At 42.5% G+C, this 17703-nt stretch overlaps 1 protein-coding gene and 1 pseudogene across 5 annotated transcripts in view; both read left to right on the plus strand.

Moving 5' to 3' along the window:
* Positions 1-17703, plus strand: part of LOC119161800 (uncharacterized) — a 104781-nt gene that overhangs the window by 13061 nt on the left and 74017 nt on the right. The window lies entirely within an intron of this gene.
* The window catches only part of LOC142776445 (uncharacterized), a 30863-nt pseudogene continuing 20965 nt past the window's right edge, over positions 7806-17703 (plus strand).

Genomic DNA, 17703 nt, shown 5'->3' on the forward strand with positions numbered 1-17703 from the left:
CATCAAATGTATGCCACAGCATACCTAGATGATATTGCTATTTTTTCTAGCACTTGGGAGGAGCACTTAAAGCATCTCGACATTATTCTTAAGGTCTTAGAGAAGGCGGGACTGAAAGCCAGCCCAGAGAAGTGTCAGATTGCGCAATCCCACATACATTACCTGGGGCATATTGTCGGTTTAGGGACACACGCACCAGACCCAGAAAAGATAGCAGCAATTAAGAACTTGGTACCAACGCGCACCAAGAAGGAACTACGGAGCCTGTTCGGACTTTGCCGCTACTATCGAGAGTACGTCCGAGGATATGCAGAGGTGACGAGCCCGCTCACGCTGTTAACAAAGAAAGCGGTACCTATTAAGATACCCTGGCCGGAGGAAGCTCAGGCGGCATTTGAGACTCTCAAACGATCTTTGTGCGAGGCCGTGGCGCTAAACACCCCTGAGCTATCTCAGCCCTACTGGCTTTTCACAGACGCATCAGCTACGGCTGCGGGAGCATGTTTGGCACAAATGTCAGCCGAGGGAGAAGAGAAGCCTGTCGCCTTTGCAAGCCACCGCTTCTCACCGACCCAGATGCGTTGGTCGACAATTGAGAGGGAAGCGTTCGCAATAATATGGGCCTTAAAGAAGTTTGACTACTGGCTTTTCGGTGCCATAGTAAACGTCGTTTCCGACCACAATCCGCTGTCGTACCTTACAACTTCGACTCCGCACGGGGCGAAATTAACAAGATGGGCGCTGGCTTTACAGCGATATCATGTGTCGGCACAACATCGGAAGGGAGTATGTAACGATAATGCGGATGCGTTATCAAGGCATCAGAATAGTTCATGGAAGCCATCAGAATAACAGTGCCATGCCAACTGGGAGGGACGTGAATGTTCCTGCCCACTTGCTGCTGTATATTGTGGACTGTGTGATTGACAATTCAAGAAACAGACACTAGTGATCTCACTGCTTGAAGCAGCAATGCTGTACTTGATTGTTCAGCATGTATTTGTTTTCGTTTAGTGTATTCTCCTGTAGTGTTGACTTGCAATTGTGTTTGATGCTTGTGTACAACTGTTGTGTGGTTAGAAAGTCCAGTGACTTAATCGCGGCAGTGCTTTATCGTATCACTGAACGTAAGACAGCCCAGTATACTCTTTAGGGGGGGCGTATTATGTTTTGCCGCTCATAAGTTGATCGTGCGGATGGGACAGCACCAGAAGCTACGTTATTCAAAAGCTTCTTTCTCGGATCTCTCTCGGCAAGGTCGCAAATTGCTTCCTTTGAGCATGGGACGACAGCGCGGAAAACTACGTTATACAAAGCTTCTTTCTGGGCTCCCTCTCAGTATGCCCGTGTGACTGTACACCACTTATCCTCTGGAATACAAACTACTTCCGTCTCCTCCGCTGCCGGGGGCAAACACACAATGTGAAACGAACCCGCTCTGCCAACCGGCTTAGAATGTTTGTAGTTTAGACACAAGTCGCCGCTGCCGGGCGCGAGCTCAGTGGGAGTAGGTGACACGCTCTGCCCTGGCGATCGGCTCGAAGTCGCAGCGATGCACGACCCGAACACAAGGAAAGCGGAGAAAGTCAAAGGCCGCTTGCTACCTGTGGGGGCAATAACGCTCCGCACGCGATCATTCAACTTCCGGCTTTGAGGTTCGTCTCGGCTCGCTGGGTGTGGGAAAAGGCATAAATGTACCAGGTCTACAATGCCGATATCTCCCGAGCGAGAGAATTCCTGAGCGCGTGGGAAGTGGAGAGAGAGAGACATGATGGGAAAGAGTGCCAAAACGCCTGTTTAAACTGTAGAAGCGCTGCTGTCGAGAGTAAGGTCAGCCCAGTAGGGAGTGACTTAATCTGAGTGGAAACAGATTGGATGAGAGAATGTTGAGGCGGACCAGCAGTGGCCACCTCCCCTTTTTCTTTGTTACCGCAAGAAACATAAGACTGGATGGAATCCGTTTCTCTTCAGTCGAGGCTGCAATCACTTAACTGATAGATCAGTACGACTCCGTACGATGCAACTTTTGTCTGGGCTGTAACCACTTGGTGGTCGAACAGTGAGACTAAGTACGTTGTATGTAGTAACAGTGTTCTAGGCTCTAACTTAAGAAAAGTTAAGTAGAAGAGTAAGACGCTGTTGATGTCTGTGTTATCATGAGTGTGCTTCGGCAAGATGTACATATGACTAAATATTTCGCTGTAATATACCTTTAAGTTTTCATTACCTCCAACCTGCCTCCTGCTTCATCGACGCCGATCATCTCCTTGACAGGACTTCAATCCACATCAAGGAGATCAACGAACGAGAAGGAAAACTTAACTGGACCCTTTCACGAATATACTAAAAGAAAAGTTGAGAGGGTGCAAAAAAGGGCTGCTAGGTTTGTTACAGGAAACTACGATTTTAGAATAAGGTCTTCTGGAATTCTTCAGGCCTTGGGATGGGAACCCCTTTGTGGACGACGGAAAGTTCAAAGACTTAAATTTCTCTATAATATATATCACGGTAAGACTGGGCTAAATAAAGAGCGGTATTTAAAGACGCCTAGTTATATGTCCGAACGGAAAGATCACTTATATAAAATTAGAGAATATACTTGTCGATTGAATGTCCTTAAATACTCTTTCTTTCCAAATTCTATTGGTGACTGCAATGCGCTAAAAATACCAATATTCTCTGATTCTAATTTCTTAACAGCCATTGAAACAGCATTTTGAGCTGCTGAAATAACCCATATATTTAACGTTGGCTTTGTACTTCTTTTGGTTGTTGATTTTTATAAGTATAATTACTGCTTTCGTTGTATAATTCTGTGTTTTGTACTTTTGTTCTAATGCTGTACTACAAGTGTTGATTTCTCCTGTATACTGTAAGGCACGATTTATTTGCCTTTAATTTTGCTGTTTTGTATTCTATTTTCTACTGTGACCCCCTACAACAATGGCCAATGGGCGATGTAGGTACTTGTAATAAAATAAAAATTGTAATAAAAAATACATTTATGTTCTTTTGGAGCGTCTTCCTTTGTGTTCGAGCAACACGTTGCGAAGCGTCTACGTCTCTTCCATGGTGTCAAAAAAAATAATTTTTCCTACACCTAGGTCTCTTCGTTCTCAGGCTGCCGTGCACCGGCGGTTTTGTTCATGCACGTACAACTCGCCACGTTATTCGGCAAACGCACAGAGCGACGAAGGGGCGGTTGTCATGGCTACATTAGCCGTCCCCTCCGGCTCCGCGTCGTCTGCTTCTCGCAGTTTCCCTATCGCTCTGTTTTTTTTTTTTCAGCCCACGTTCGTGGTGTTGCGTGGCGTTCACAATGTGGCAATCCCGCATGACGAGCATGGAAGTTATGATGGCGAGTGTGCGTTCCAGGCTGCAGCGTTTCATGTAACTGCCGCCCCGGCGAAGCTTAATTGCCGTGAATTTTGGACACCTTTCGCGCAGCCAACGTTTTACAGCACCGAACGCAGGCTTGTCGCTACGACAGGCTTGCCTTCAGCGTGGCGCGGCGTTAAATGTACGTGCTTTGTTTAAATTGTGAAGTATCGGGCAATTTTATGCCAGTGCTGTGCTAAGTTGAAAGAAAGCGCAATACGAAGATACGAAGCGCTTGTCAAGAGCGATCAGTCTTTAGGCGCCCTCATCTCGAATGGGTATGACCACAAGCCGCGCCACAGACCGCGGCCTTGTGCCGTGATTCGATATTCTCAGGCGATATCACTGTTCCCTCCCGACAAAATTCTAGTGAATGTTGCAGCTCTTTCTGGACTAAACTGAAATCATCAGTGGTTGCAGGATTGTCATTTTTGCGACGCGGAATGCGTTTGGTTATGGTTTGAAAGTGGTAATTAACACTTCAATAATCTAGCACTTTCTAGGTTGAGTGACAGAGTGCGAAAAAATACTTACGCTGAACAGCGTCTTCGTTGGTAAGCTTGCTCAAGCAGACGTTGACGTTAACCACGATGCTTCCACCCTGACAAGACCGACACGTTGTTTCTTGGCGCCGGCCGTCTCGCAAACCGAGTGACTACGGAGCGCGCACGATCCCGACAGGCGCGATTGTGCCACTATGTTCGTGACCAGCGAAGGCACCTCCTCCTCTGGTTTGTATGTGGGGTTCGAGGAAGGGAAGGCACTAATATGCATGACCGGATATTGCCCCTCCGAAGATGCGTCGCCTTTCGCGCTCCCCCCGCGGACAGAAATTCGTTCTTTGAAACGCTAGGGCTAACCTCAACGTTCCCACGGTACTAGATCCATTGAGCAGTCTGAGGACATTCCGTTACTATACGAATGACACAAACTGTCTAGTTACTTCATTCTGTAGTTTGGGGACCGGTGCCCATATTTTACCGGATCAGACAGATCACTGTGAAATATGTTTCACCTTTAGATATTCCGTCTTTTCATTGAAAATGTCTTAACTCGACACTTGCGCAAGATATTTCGTGGTCAACCTTCTATAGGTCTTAACTTGAACCTGAACGCGCACGATACTGAGGAAAAAAAAGGCCTTTAACGCCTGAAAATAAATCAAAATGAATAAGTATTATGTTGAGCTATAATTAAATTCACTAATGCGCAACAATGTTTATAGAAAAACCAAGTCGATTCAGTGAGTTACATCGACACATTCGCAAAGCATGCAGGAACAAGTAAAGAATGGTTCCGTTACGATACGAACTGACGATCAGCGGCGTATCGTACGTTGAAATATGCACGGTTATTGTACTGATCAGGATAAGAACCATGTGATGATATAGAGTAAAACAGAGCAAAAATAATAATACCAACTCATATAAGCTGCAAGTTCATCATTTATGGGTAGGCATGCCGCCTGAAGAACGTGACTTAATTTTGCGCAACGAATTCACTATTGTCTAGGAATCCGAACTCTGAAAATCTATATATTACATTATTTCATGTTTCTCAGGATTGTAAAAGCGTTCGTCGTAGTCGATCGTCAAACAGAAAAGCGGTTGGCCCGACAATTAAGTAAAGGAAAAACAAGAACTGCAATTTATTGGAAAGCATGCAACCAGTGTCAATTGAATTTTGTGAAATGTTTATTCCTGTAGGTTTAATTAAACCTGCAGGAATAAACATTACACAAAGTTTAAACTAATGAAACGCAGCTTTTCTGAGGTAGGAACACTACTTTATGCAGTAATAACAGTTTAGCCTAAGTTTATTCTCCTCTGTTCACAACTTCACCGATGACGCACTTAAATGTATGACTGCGCAAAGTATACTCAAACGGAATACTCAAACCAACAAAACAGTGTCCCAATAAGTTGAAAAGGAAATTCAGTGATGCGGCACGCACGCGCTGCCTATAAAGTGAATGATAGCGACTGCACATATCTGCAGCATGCACGTGCGACCGCGGCCTCTACAAATATTATCCCCCCAGAATGTACTGTATCGTGCTATACAATGAGGAAATATGTTTTCGTTCGTCGTCATTAGTGTGATATATTATTTTACTCATTGTAATCATGGCAATATGCATGTGCTATAAAAAAATTTGCTGATTTTTCACCTTGTGGGAATCGGTTTCACGTGTTCCATAATTACCAGGAACGTTCTCTACACTGGCGTTTATAGGGTGACTTATGGTGTGATGATACTTACCTCAAAGTCAGCACTAACGTAGTTCTTATCGAATCGATGTTCGTTTTACGGTGCGAAATAGATGTGTTTCATAAGTACAGCATTCGTTTGCGTGTTCCTCCGGGGTCGAGCAACGCTTGAATATATGTTGCGGAATCATATAGGAGGGTTGCACAGGGGCGTGGCCCACGAGATGGCGCCAGTGTCGAAGAGGCAGCGCATCCATCTTTGTGGTCTCTCTCTCTGCCGCCGCGGGCAAGCAGTCGCAGAACTATAGTATGCAGGTGTTCTTTGGGGCACTCACGGGTGCGCGTCTGTGCAAGATTCCTGTGGTCATAATGATGAACTGTGCCGTATTTGGTTGCTACAACCACTCGAGTAAGAAGGCTGGTGACGAGAATGCGTCTGATGTCGGCTTTTTTTTTTTCATACCTAAAATGATTGTAAACCAATCAAAAAGGTTTGGGTGGGATGGTTCAGCCACACACTATACCGCGTGTGCGTTAAACATTTCTCTTCATTTCCGCTAAGTGTTCAGAACCTATGCAACATCATAGATGTTTGCTTTTGAGGTGAGAAACTTAGGTTTTCGCGAAGTGCTATGAAGCTTTGTTTACGCAGCAGGAGACGAGCGCGCGCACTACGACCGCGATCGCTACTTATGAGCGGTATCATTCAGGTGGGTGCGGCGTGTTACTGATTTCGGTGTGTTAGTAAACAGTCGGCGACGCAGTGCGTTCTTGTTTACCCATGCTTTGACGAGCCGAGCACATAAACGGTGATATCACATTAACGTCGATCAGTTACAATCGAGACCATATGTGATCTCTGGGTGCACAACTGCCCGACGCGCGTCGTTGGACCCTGCAGCAAAGAGGATTTTTGATCGCAAGTGGCTTAAGCTCAACCACGAACTATGACAATTGTATCACCTCACATGCTCTTGCAAATGGTGAAGCCCTTCCACACAAAGAATTCGGGAAACGACACCACCGCGGTGAAAAAAAAAATATTTGTCCGAACACTGAGCAAGAGGAACCAGTCATGTTTCCGACGACGACGTGGCGGCCGTCTCCGAGGTCTCTAACTCGGTGCTGTTGGACTCATCCGCTAGTGACATAGTTGTGGGCGTCCATCAATTTACAGGCTTTAAGCTCGTCCCTTGTTGCAAAGCTTGTGCCGCCAACAAGGTGGTCCTTAATGTCCGTGAGCTTGATGCGGGAATAACACTTCACATCCCACACAGCCTCATCGCTGCTGAAGTCGAACGGGTCGATATCTGCCGCAAATGTGAACCTTATGTTCGTAGCGAAGTTTCGCCGGACTCAGTCGAATTTCACCACGTTGGTACCGTACGTAGCGGGGCGCACACAACCTCTCACTGCCGCTCGCCGCTTCAAAAAGGGCGCGCTTAGACCACTGACATGGCGGTAGAGGCAAACGCCGCTAGTGCCTCAAGCGAATGACGTCACGTGCAATGCTCCTTACAAATGTAATGTTCATTAGACTGCTATATAAAAGCAGAGGTAACACTGGAACCGCAATTGGTGTAATTCCGACGTGACGCCTCTATTATATAGGTATCGTATATAATGTTTTATGCTATTCTTATAAATTGAGATAACCAGCAATGCAGTCGCAACCGACGTTGCACCGACACTACGCCCGCATACATGGCCGATTTTGTAAGGAGTTCAAGGTATTCGTTAGAATATACCTGTCACGCAGATTGTGTTTGGTTCATGCGGGATCCTGATTTTTATTCTTTGTATTCGTCGGGTCAACTTTGTAGATGTGGGCTTCGATCTCAACGATCTTTCATTTCAATTACCAATGTCAGTTCTTGCGCGCTTTGTATGCCGATACAAACTGGAAATCGTTTAGCTGTAGCGCATACCCGCCTACCGCGGCGGATGTGTACTCAATACACGAGTCTGGTGAAAAGGGTTTGACGCCGTACGCGACAGGATTTTCCCGTTGTTGATGTCACGACCTGACAGTCATATTCGTCGAACCTTTTTACCCTTCCATATCAATTTCGATCTACTTAAGTAGGTGATAACGATAGCATCCTGACGCGTAGATAACAATGCTCAAACTAAGTGTATGTGATTCGCCGAGAAAATGGTCCGCATTTAAAGCTATAGATTCATAGCCTTATTACATCAAATGTGACAATAGTATTTGTAAAATATTTACTAAAGTTGAAATCGCGCAAATAAACGAAGCTTCATCTTTCACATACAATTCTTATAGCGCATTGCAGTGTTTCATGGATTCGGTCACTGCTCATCGTCTTCACGACTGTTTATAAGGATTATGCTTGACATGCACATGCTGTATCGATCGAAAACAACACAATACATGGAATTGCCGTTTGCTGGGAGTAGTGATGTTTACAATTTCGAAAAAAAAAATCGAAACAAAACGGGAGGGGGCTGGAGCGTTCCCGGTGTGCTAGTATGCCGCAAGTTGTGCACTTTTAAACCTGCGTTTACGTCATCTCAATCTGTGCTACGTGTTTCATTTTAACTGGCTATTTGTGAATAGCACTTCCATCTCCCCACTCCTGGAAAAATAAAAGGACAGAACATATTTTTATTTAATTGACCATTTTCAGAAATCTGCTAGGCAGCTTTCCTGCTAGGTTGTTTTCCAACCATAAGAAAAACAAACAAAATAAAGCTCTCGTGCTCAGACTGCTTATCTTGCTCACTGTGCTTTTACCACTCCCATTCCAGTGAAGGCACGTGAGTGCGACCAATGCGTTGGTGCGGCAAAACGATTTTTACTGCGTGGTTGTCCCATGGAGTTGCCCCGCCTCGAACGAAACCGCAGTACAGTGTTCTGGAAAGTGTAACCGCAGATCGCATGGCAGGCCATAAGGCAGCCGTAGCTCGTAAAAAGAAAGGATTGGGGCAATGGAGGCAAAAACACAATGAGTGAGAAAAGCAGTCTGGGAACGAGACCTTTTGGTTGGAAAACAACGTTGCAGAAAAGCCAGCTCGAAATTTGCGCATATGGTCAATTCTCGTCACACGTTTTTTTGTTTCAACATTTGTGGCATTTAGCTTTTGGCTTTATAAAAAAAATTAAATCGTTGTGTAATTTTTGCATATGCATATTTTTATTTTATTTCCTGGCCATATCCTTCACAAGCCAAGCCAGGATTAATCCAATCCTCTTTCTGAGTGGTTAAGAGCGTTTTAGCGCCACACGTGTTTTGTTGCGTTACTCCACCTATTTTTATATTAGAAATGGTGCAGTTCTGCTTGGAACGTTTTGATGGCGATGCGGATAAGAGAACGACTTTCGACGTTGTTAAAATGACTCGCGTCGTGAGTAAAGAAGAAGATGGTCCCTGCGAAGGATCGCAGGTGCAAGTTCGGTGGCGGGACAAAGGGTTAAGGCTACGCTGATTGCCATATCAAGTAAGCTTGAATTTTGGTTTCTATCATAGAAATAGCAATGTCACACAAGCTGTTTTGATCACGATCTGGACCGGATTTTCATGGTCGCTCCTGCTCGGACAAATCTTATCCGGATCGAGCTTGGCGCTCATGTCACCCTAGTTGCGACCTGGAAGCCAAATCTTGATACACAGATAGCTGTCGGGCCAGACTGCGATTGAAAGTGACCTTGTAGCAGTGCCTGATGTGGATCGGTGATCACCAAGACCAAAAGTGACCGTGTGACCCCGGTATAACTGGTGGCATTATTACAATGTCGGCCGCGCACTACGTTGGCCCTGGTGGTATTTCCTGTTGCTAGGATTTTTGCATTGCGTCAGGCCTTCATGCTTTACTTTTCCATGTAACTAAGGTGTCCCATCAGCAGTTTTTATTGCTATCAAGCCCGAATGGGAGAAAATGATCAACACATGTACATCGCGATCTGCCTGACTTCTGCATCGAAACTGATCTGGATTGATCTGCACAGTGTAGCAGTGACCTTTGTTAATTCTGAGCGAGAAATATGGTCTTGATTGGCCCTGATCGTGACCAAACATGCCCGTTTTCACACTGATACTGTCCTGTCAACTGAGGAATGTGAATTTACGTAAGCTCATAGCTGTTAGGGGCTACCTTTTGCCATACCAAGACGTACACCGCGGGCGCTGAAAATGGCGTTAACATTGTAAGGCCTTATGATTTATGGTAATTTGTGCCGCGTCTCACGGACTAATCAAATCGCATTCATCTTAATGGCATCTGTCATCCTTTGCTAGAACTTAAAACTTAGAAATACGTACTTTAGACAAAAATTTTGCTTATTACACTACAAATGTAACATTTGTAATAGCATCTATGGTTCAGACATATTTTGTACGTCACTTGTAACAAATACCATGTGGTTCTTAAGGTTCACTTCAGTGAAATTCACTTCATAATTGTACATCTTCAATGTGAGAGCAATGGCTGGAGTTGCTGTGATATATGTTGCAATGTTGTGAAAGATACAAAGTCAAGCTAATGGCACCACATTGTGCTTGCTTCCACATTTCAATATACCTGAAAGCAGATTGGAGTTGGTATAATGCATGTTTATTTTGTTATTAACCTAAGATTTTTTTTTTTTCAATAGACACTGTTGTTGACATCATCAGCTGAAACGTGAGTAACCCTTTACTGCCTTACGTCACGAATTCATAACATAACAAAAAACTTGGAGCAAGCAAGTCATGGAATGCCTCCTTTAATGCCAGCTCTCAAGTACTCATGGGGAATGTAGGTGTTAGCATGAAAATCTGGCGCTATCTTGCGCAATGTATTGTATGCTAGAATCAATTATTTTTAGCTGGTGGCGGAGAGTGCGAAGCACGTGCAAGAGCGCCCACTTTCGCTCTCTTTATTTTTTCTCACATGGCTGACGGGAGTTCTATCGTCGATAATTTTGTTAATTTGGTGTGTACGCAATCCAGGTATGGCACATGACATGTTGCGTAGTTCTGAAGTACGTTTTTTATTGCGAGGTCCTCACTTCCGTGGCATGTGTAGATTTTGCCACGTACGTAAAACTATGCATTAAAGGTAGATTTTAAATACTTTGACTGTGAAATCATTTAAAGATGAAATTTAGGCTTTAGGGGGTTAAATTAAGTGTGCGGCACCTTGGACAAAAAAATGTTAAGCAACCTAATACGCCCACTTGTGAATGTTACTTGTGCTTGTGTAGAATGGGTATCTGCCGCAAGTTGCTAAGCCAGACTGGCCTATCAACTTGTGCCGTTGCTCTTTCTTGCCCACAATGAGTAGGGCCTTGAATGATGTTCAATACTACAGGCTGCGTTGCCTTCATATGGCATGTGCTTTGCTCCTTTGTCCAACAGGTATCCAATATGTCTAATGTTTATATAATTTAATACTTAATTGCTTTCAAATAGTGCAGCGATCGAATTAGTGTTCATATAAGGGTTGGTTTACCACCTGCAATCTTTTCTTTTTTGCTATCTAAAAAATATTAGTGCCAGTTCCCACTTGTGAAATCTGCATAAACAACGGAGCAAGTGCCACCACCCTGCAATCGCAGATTGAGTTCTTTCATCATCTTATTCTGTTTTCTTCATCTCTTTCAACGTCGTCTTTTTTCTTTCATAATTTTTTTTTATTTCTGTATATCTTGCACTCTCTCCTTTTTTTCTTTCTTCATTCCTGTTCACCCTCACTTTGCTTAACCACACCTGGTTATGCTACATTGTATATGGTTATGGTATGGTTTACACTCTCGCTTCTACATCAGTACTCCTCATCCTTGCTTCCCTTTTCTACCCTTTTGCTAAACTTCTCTATACAAGGCTATATCATGCTGTACCCTCTCCCCTTCCTTCTTTTCTCCTCACCATTACATTACTCCTTACTCACTTCTTTCCCACCCCATTTCTATATTGTAATATGCATGGCTATGCTTTGCTATAAAAAAGTCTACTGTTAGAAGGGTCGGTGTTTTGACATAAAGACCATCCTGAATAGCGCAACTAAACAGTGTATGCAGTCATAAACAAATAAGCACAGGCGCACACTGACTACTGATTTTATATAAGGCAGATTCACACCTTTATACATCCAACAAGCTGTGCAGGCACATCGTCACGATAAACAATTTAGATTAAAAAAACAAGGCATAAAAGGAATTGAATTGCAGCAATGCACGGCACAATAGAAATGTTGCCTACGTACTACTCACTTGCTTTCCTAATAAAAAGTGCTTCTAATATTTCGTGAGTCTGTTTTGTCCACTTCTGCTTTGGATATTTTGAAGTTAGAATCATAGTTAACATTGTGAACACGCAATGCAGTGGTCAATGAGGTGACTTCTCTCGTTATTCAGAATTCTTTGATGTTCTCTGTGTTGGTCATTGAAGCAGCACCCCATCTAGCCGATGTAGACATATACGCAGCATAGCGGTCATGCCGTGCTAGAAGCTGCTTGGCACAGGCTTGTTTTCGGTGGTTCATACCTGATGAGTTTTCAGAAATGACGGCTGGCTCAACCTCTCTTTCTAACAGCTCTGCTGTCAGAAAAAAAAATGTTGGCATGTGTATTCGTTGCTAGTAATATGTTATACGTGTAGGTGTTGTGTGCATTTGTCAAAAAGTATTAGGGATGCTTGTACCTACTCAGCTGGAGATTGAGTTGCAAAAGGTATACATGTGATCGTAGTAAAATAATATGCCTCTCTTTTTACCTTGCCGCATTTATTCTATTTACTAAACACTGCAGGTTAGACACTAGTTTGGCGAAAGTGCAGTCAAACTCAGTAGCTTTATTGCCATGATGCATGTTTGGTGATAGAGCTCTCAGTAGGATTGTTTCCCATGAAATTCATACTTCTATTACCTATTTCAGAAGACCGTCCCGAGCTAATTAAGCAAATGAATAAAGCCATTGCAGAATATAACAGAAAGGCCATGGCAGACCCTAAAAAAAGTGTAAGTTGTTTTCTATCTATTGTACAATCATTACCAGCTTCCACAAATTGTTTTGCACAAAACTCAGGCTCACACTTCACTCCCATTCTACTGAAACTACAACAAGAATAAATATAAATTTGTTTCATTTCTTAACTTCTTTAAATTAGACTTCAAGTAAGTTATCAAGTTGGATGGTATCGGCTGACACATTCTGTGGGAACCATCATGTACGCTGTTCTCAGGGCACTAGCCCACTCTCTGACGTTTTGTGATCATTGCTGATGGTGCGTATATTTTAGAATTACTCCACTGGAGCACTGCCTGCCAATTTGCTGCTCTTTTACTTCGCTTAAGTTTATTGTAACACTTTATTATCAAGCAGTGTCATGCAAGCACTCTGTAAGCAAACAAAAGGGACCACTTCTTTGTCTGTTGATGCTTAAGTATTGTTGGTATTGTGTCTTGCAACAGCTATGCCTTTCGTTTATATAGCAAAATAAATAATACAATAATTAAAAGCCTGTCACTCAAATGCACTGTGCATTCCTATACCTTGAAGTGTACCTAAAGATGCTGCTATTCATCATCATCAGCCTGACTACGTCCGCTGCAGGACAAAGGCCTCTTTCATTTCCCGCCAGTCAACTCGGTCCTGTGCTTGCTGCTGCCACTTGATACCTGCAAAGTTCTTAATCTCATCTGCCCACCTAACTTTCTGTCTAACCTGCTTGCCTTCTCTTGGAACCCAGGCTGTTACCCTTATTTACCAGCAGTTATTTTGCCTACGCGCTACATGCCCAGCCAATGTCGATATTCTCTTCTTTATTTCAACTATGATATCCTTAACGCTGGTTTGTTCCCTGATCCACTCTGCTCTCTTCTTGTCTCTAAAGGTTACACCTATCATTTTCCTTTCCATCGCTCGCTCCGTCGTCCTCAATTTAAGCTGAACCTGTCTTCATGTTTCTGCTCCACAGCTAAGTACCGGCAAGACGCAGCTGTTATATACCTTCCTCTAGAGGGATAGTGGCATCTACGTGTCATGATTTGAGAGTGCTTGCCAAATGTGCTCCACCCCATTCTTATTTTTTTAGTTACTTTAATCTCGTAGTTCGGCTTCGCGGTTATTATCTGTCCTAAGTAGACGTAGTCTTTTAGAACTTCAAATGCACTATTACCTATCTCGAAGTTCTATTTTCTTGCGAGGTTGTTGTATGTTACTTTCGTTTTCTGAGGATTAATTTCAAGACCTACCTTTCTGCTCTCCTTGTCTAAATCGGTATTCGTGAGCTGCAATTCGTCCCCTGAGTTACTCAGCAATGCAATGTCATCGGCAAAGCACATGTTATTTAGGTACTCTCCATTAACTCTTATCCCTAACTCTTCCCACTCTAGGCCTCTGAAAACCTCCTATAAGCACATGGTAAATAGCATTAGCGAGATTGTATCCCCCTGTCTTACACCCTTCTTGATTGGTACTCTGTTGCTTTCTTCATAGAGCACTGTGATGGCAGTTGATCCCCTGTATATTTCTTCTGGGATGTTTATATATGCTTCATCGACGCCCTGATTCCGCGGTGTCTGCATGACTGCCGATATTTCTACTGAATCAAACGCTTTCTCTTAATAAATGAAGGCCATGTGTAGTGGTTGGTTGTATTCTGAGCATTTTTCTATTACCTGGTAGATAGTATGAATGTAGTCGATTGTTGAGTTGTCTCTTCGAAATCCTGCTTGTTTCTTTGGTTCATTGAATTCTAATGCTGATATGTAATGCCCACTAACCTCTTACCTTTTCTTTTACAGTCATCCTCTTTTCCCTCACAATATTAAATCCTATATATTATGCCATCTCAAGGTCATAATACTATTGTGTGAGGAAACTATGCTAGTGAACATTATAGAATAATCTTTATTAAAAAGTAAGAAAACAATGCTTATTGAAAGCAGAGCTAAAATGACCAGCAGCGTAATTGAGCACAGGCAAGGCACATCGTTTTATGTTGGTCCCTGAAGCCTGTTTCATATGCTAGCTACTGAGGGGCGGCAGTTGCAGCGATGAGTGGCAGCAGGACGCGTGTATGCAGCTTTATTTTACATGCTTTAATTTTTTCACGGCACGCTTTTGCAATGCGCAGTGATACTTGTGGAAAGCGAGTGTTCGCACGGGTGTCTTTCTCCAAGTTGACTTGTTATGGTGAGCTTGAGTTTCAGGTTTCAGCAGCCTTCTACATTGGCGACCCAATTTCAAGCGTCTAAACCTTGCATGTTGTAAATATAGTGTGTCACAGTGCAAATAAACAACCTCCACAGCCATGTTTCTTTCTGTTCATCTTTTTTTTTTTTTTCAAAAGTTTTGTTCTATGATCGTACAATTGGTCATGCAAGAGCACTAGAAAGAATGAGCTTTTGTAGTTTCAGGCTTCCGCGGAGCATTCGATGGCTTTTGTTCTCGAGTGTTGCAAGGAGTGAGTGACGTGCCGTCTGGGCTGACAACTAGTTGTAAGCGTACTAGTCAATATTGTGAAAGCAGCCCTTCTCTCCACATTATAAATTTTTTGGCACACACAAAATACAAAACAACAAAGAGAGAGACGAGCGCTAACTCTCTACTAATTTATTTTTAAAAAGAACAAAACATATTAGTACTTGGGAACCAGCATAGTGCATGTGCAAGTCATGTGACAGGCAAACATAAAAAGAGAGGGCTAAGCAGAATTTAAAAAACTGTACTCCCTATCTGTTAGAGCCACTGAAGGTTTACTGATACATTTGTTTGTACATCTGTTTATGGAAGGCTCCCGTAAGTTCATGTGTTAGTTTATCTCCATGTGTGAACACTATGTCTGTATCGTGAAACACATGAATGCAATGGCATGATTTACAATGCTCTGACAAGTATGACAATGTTTTCTTTGCTAGTGAGTTAGTGTGCTCTTTTATTCGTGTATTGATGCAGCGGCCAGTCTGTCCTATTTATACATTTCCACAGGTTAGTGGTATCAGATATACCACCCCTTCGCGGCATTTCATGAACTTTGATTCTTCTTTCAGGGGATAGCTACGTTTTTTCCCGTTTTTAATTTTTTGCCAACAACCTTACACAAAGACACAAAATAAGAATTAAAGTTCATGAAGTGCCGAGAAGGTGTGGTATATCTGATACCGCTATCCTGTGAAAATGTGTAAATAGAACAGACTGGCCGCTGCATCAATACACAACTAAAAGAGCACGCAACTCACTAGCAAAAGAAACATTGTCATACTTGTTCGAGAACTGTAAATCATAAATTAGTTGAGGGTTAGCGCTCGTCTCTCTCTTTGTTGTTCTCTATTTTGTGCATGCTAAAAAAGTTATAGTGTGCATGCATACCAACTCGCCCAGCTATCGGTTTTACAGCCATTCTCTCTTTTTTTTTTTCGGAAAGCTATTGGAGGAGCTGGTCACCTTATTATCAGTCGCATACACACAGCTCGGCTTTCCCAGTTAGTTTTGTGCATTTTGTTAGCATTGAGGCGTTGTTGCATTTCACAGCGGTTGTCTGCCAATTCTGCAGGATTGATGCGAAATATTAACGTTAAGACTAGGTTTGTGCAGAACCCCTTTAAGGTGATAACCACATACTGTTTTAAAAATGTTAATTCCGAAACTATTATCATTATGAGGATTTTCTTTACTGTGCGTGTGTTGAAGCTTAATTACTAAAGAACTAATTTCACAGTGTACACCTGTATGAATGTTCTTTTTTCGAAGTTTAGAGAAATAATACCGAGAGCATTTCGTACATGATATCTATAGTAGATGTAAATGTTTATCTAGCTTTTTGTGAAAACCTAAATATCATATTACCTTCTCTTAAAATCTCTAAAAAAATTTGCCATTTCAAAAATTGCTCCAAATAAGAAGTTCACTGATTACCTAGACATGCTAATATATTAGCCTGTGCTTGAGGAACTATATAAATAATGACTTCACTATAAACAAATGACATCACAGCTTAAGTGTTTGCTATCATTTTGTTTCTATAGAAAGACAGAAAAAGAAGCAAGCCAAGATTTGGAGCTGCTTCAAAAAATACAAAACACCGACGTGAGCAGCCTTCACAAAGAAAATGCGTCTTTGCGGAAGGAAAATAGAAAGCTTCGAGAGGAGCTCGAGAAGAAATACAAACGTAAGCATTATACAGGCTTTTTTGTCACTTACACAAGCTTAATTACTTCAGGAGACTGACAACTGGCCAGAGCATGTCATTAGACTCTGGTGGAAATAAAAGTAGAACTACAGTAAACGGAACCTCAAGTGACCAATTAATGTGTTCAATTTAACGGGAGTTTCTTTGATTGGGAGATAAACAAGGGTGGAGAATCTAAGTATGAAACCAATTGTGCTGGATGCAGTTGTTCTATGTAAGCAGCAGTTCCATTTAACAGATTTCGCTTCACTGGGAGTCTACCGTAAATTGGTGACAGGTCTTACGATTATCTTTGTGATTTGAGCAGGATCATATCTTTAAGAGTCACGAACTACCCCTTGGGCTCGTTGAATAAATTAAGACATCATGAAGACGTACATATGAGGACCTCAACCAAATCTTACAGTTGTGCAACGAAATCTGCAGATTAGAAAATTTATTATAAACGAATCACGGTATTTTCCACTGTGCAATTTTTTGATAAGGCACTCTGATCTGTAATCGTTAGGTTGCACTGAACAAAATAGGTTCCGTAAAAGTTTGTGGTCGGTTCTTCACATCTGCTGCAAAAACCTAGTGTAGGCACAATGTTGGGGCATAGCACACAAGCACTTGTGTCCTGTGCCCCTACCTTTTTCTCTTTGCCCATTTCACGCCGTGAGTGTCAATTACTTAAAATTAGCTTGCCTAAAACAGCGTCTTATTTAGCACATTATATGTGAGGTCGTTAAAAAGAATTCTAGCTATAGCTACGAGTCATTCTTTTGTAATTTTCAGCTGCAGTAAGATGAGCCCAAAAAATCTTGAAACATTGCTTTATTTCAAAGGTGCTGAACTTTTTTATTGCAGTAGTGGAAGGAAGTTCACAATGTGGTTCAGTTGCAACAGCTTATTTTGTACTGAATATGTGTAATACATTCAATGTTGTCTGTAGAGTCAGCAGTACTAATATATTGTGTTCAGTGTAACATTGCAGAAGT

The sequence above is a fragment of the Rhipicephalus microplus genome, chromosome X (assembly GCF_043290135.1).
Source record: "Rhipicephalus microplus isolate Deutch F79 chromosome X, USDA_Rmic, whole genome shotgun sequence".
Taxonomy (NCBI): Eukaryota; Metazoa; Arthropoda; class Arachnida; order Ixodida; family Ixodidae; genus Rhipicephalus; species Rhipicephalus microplus.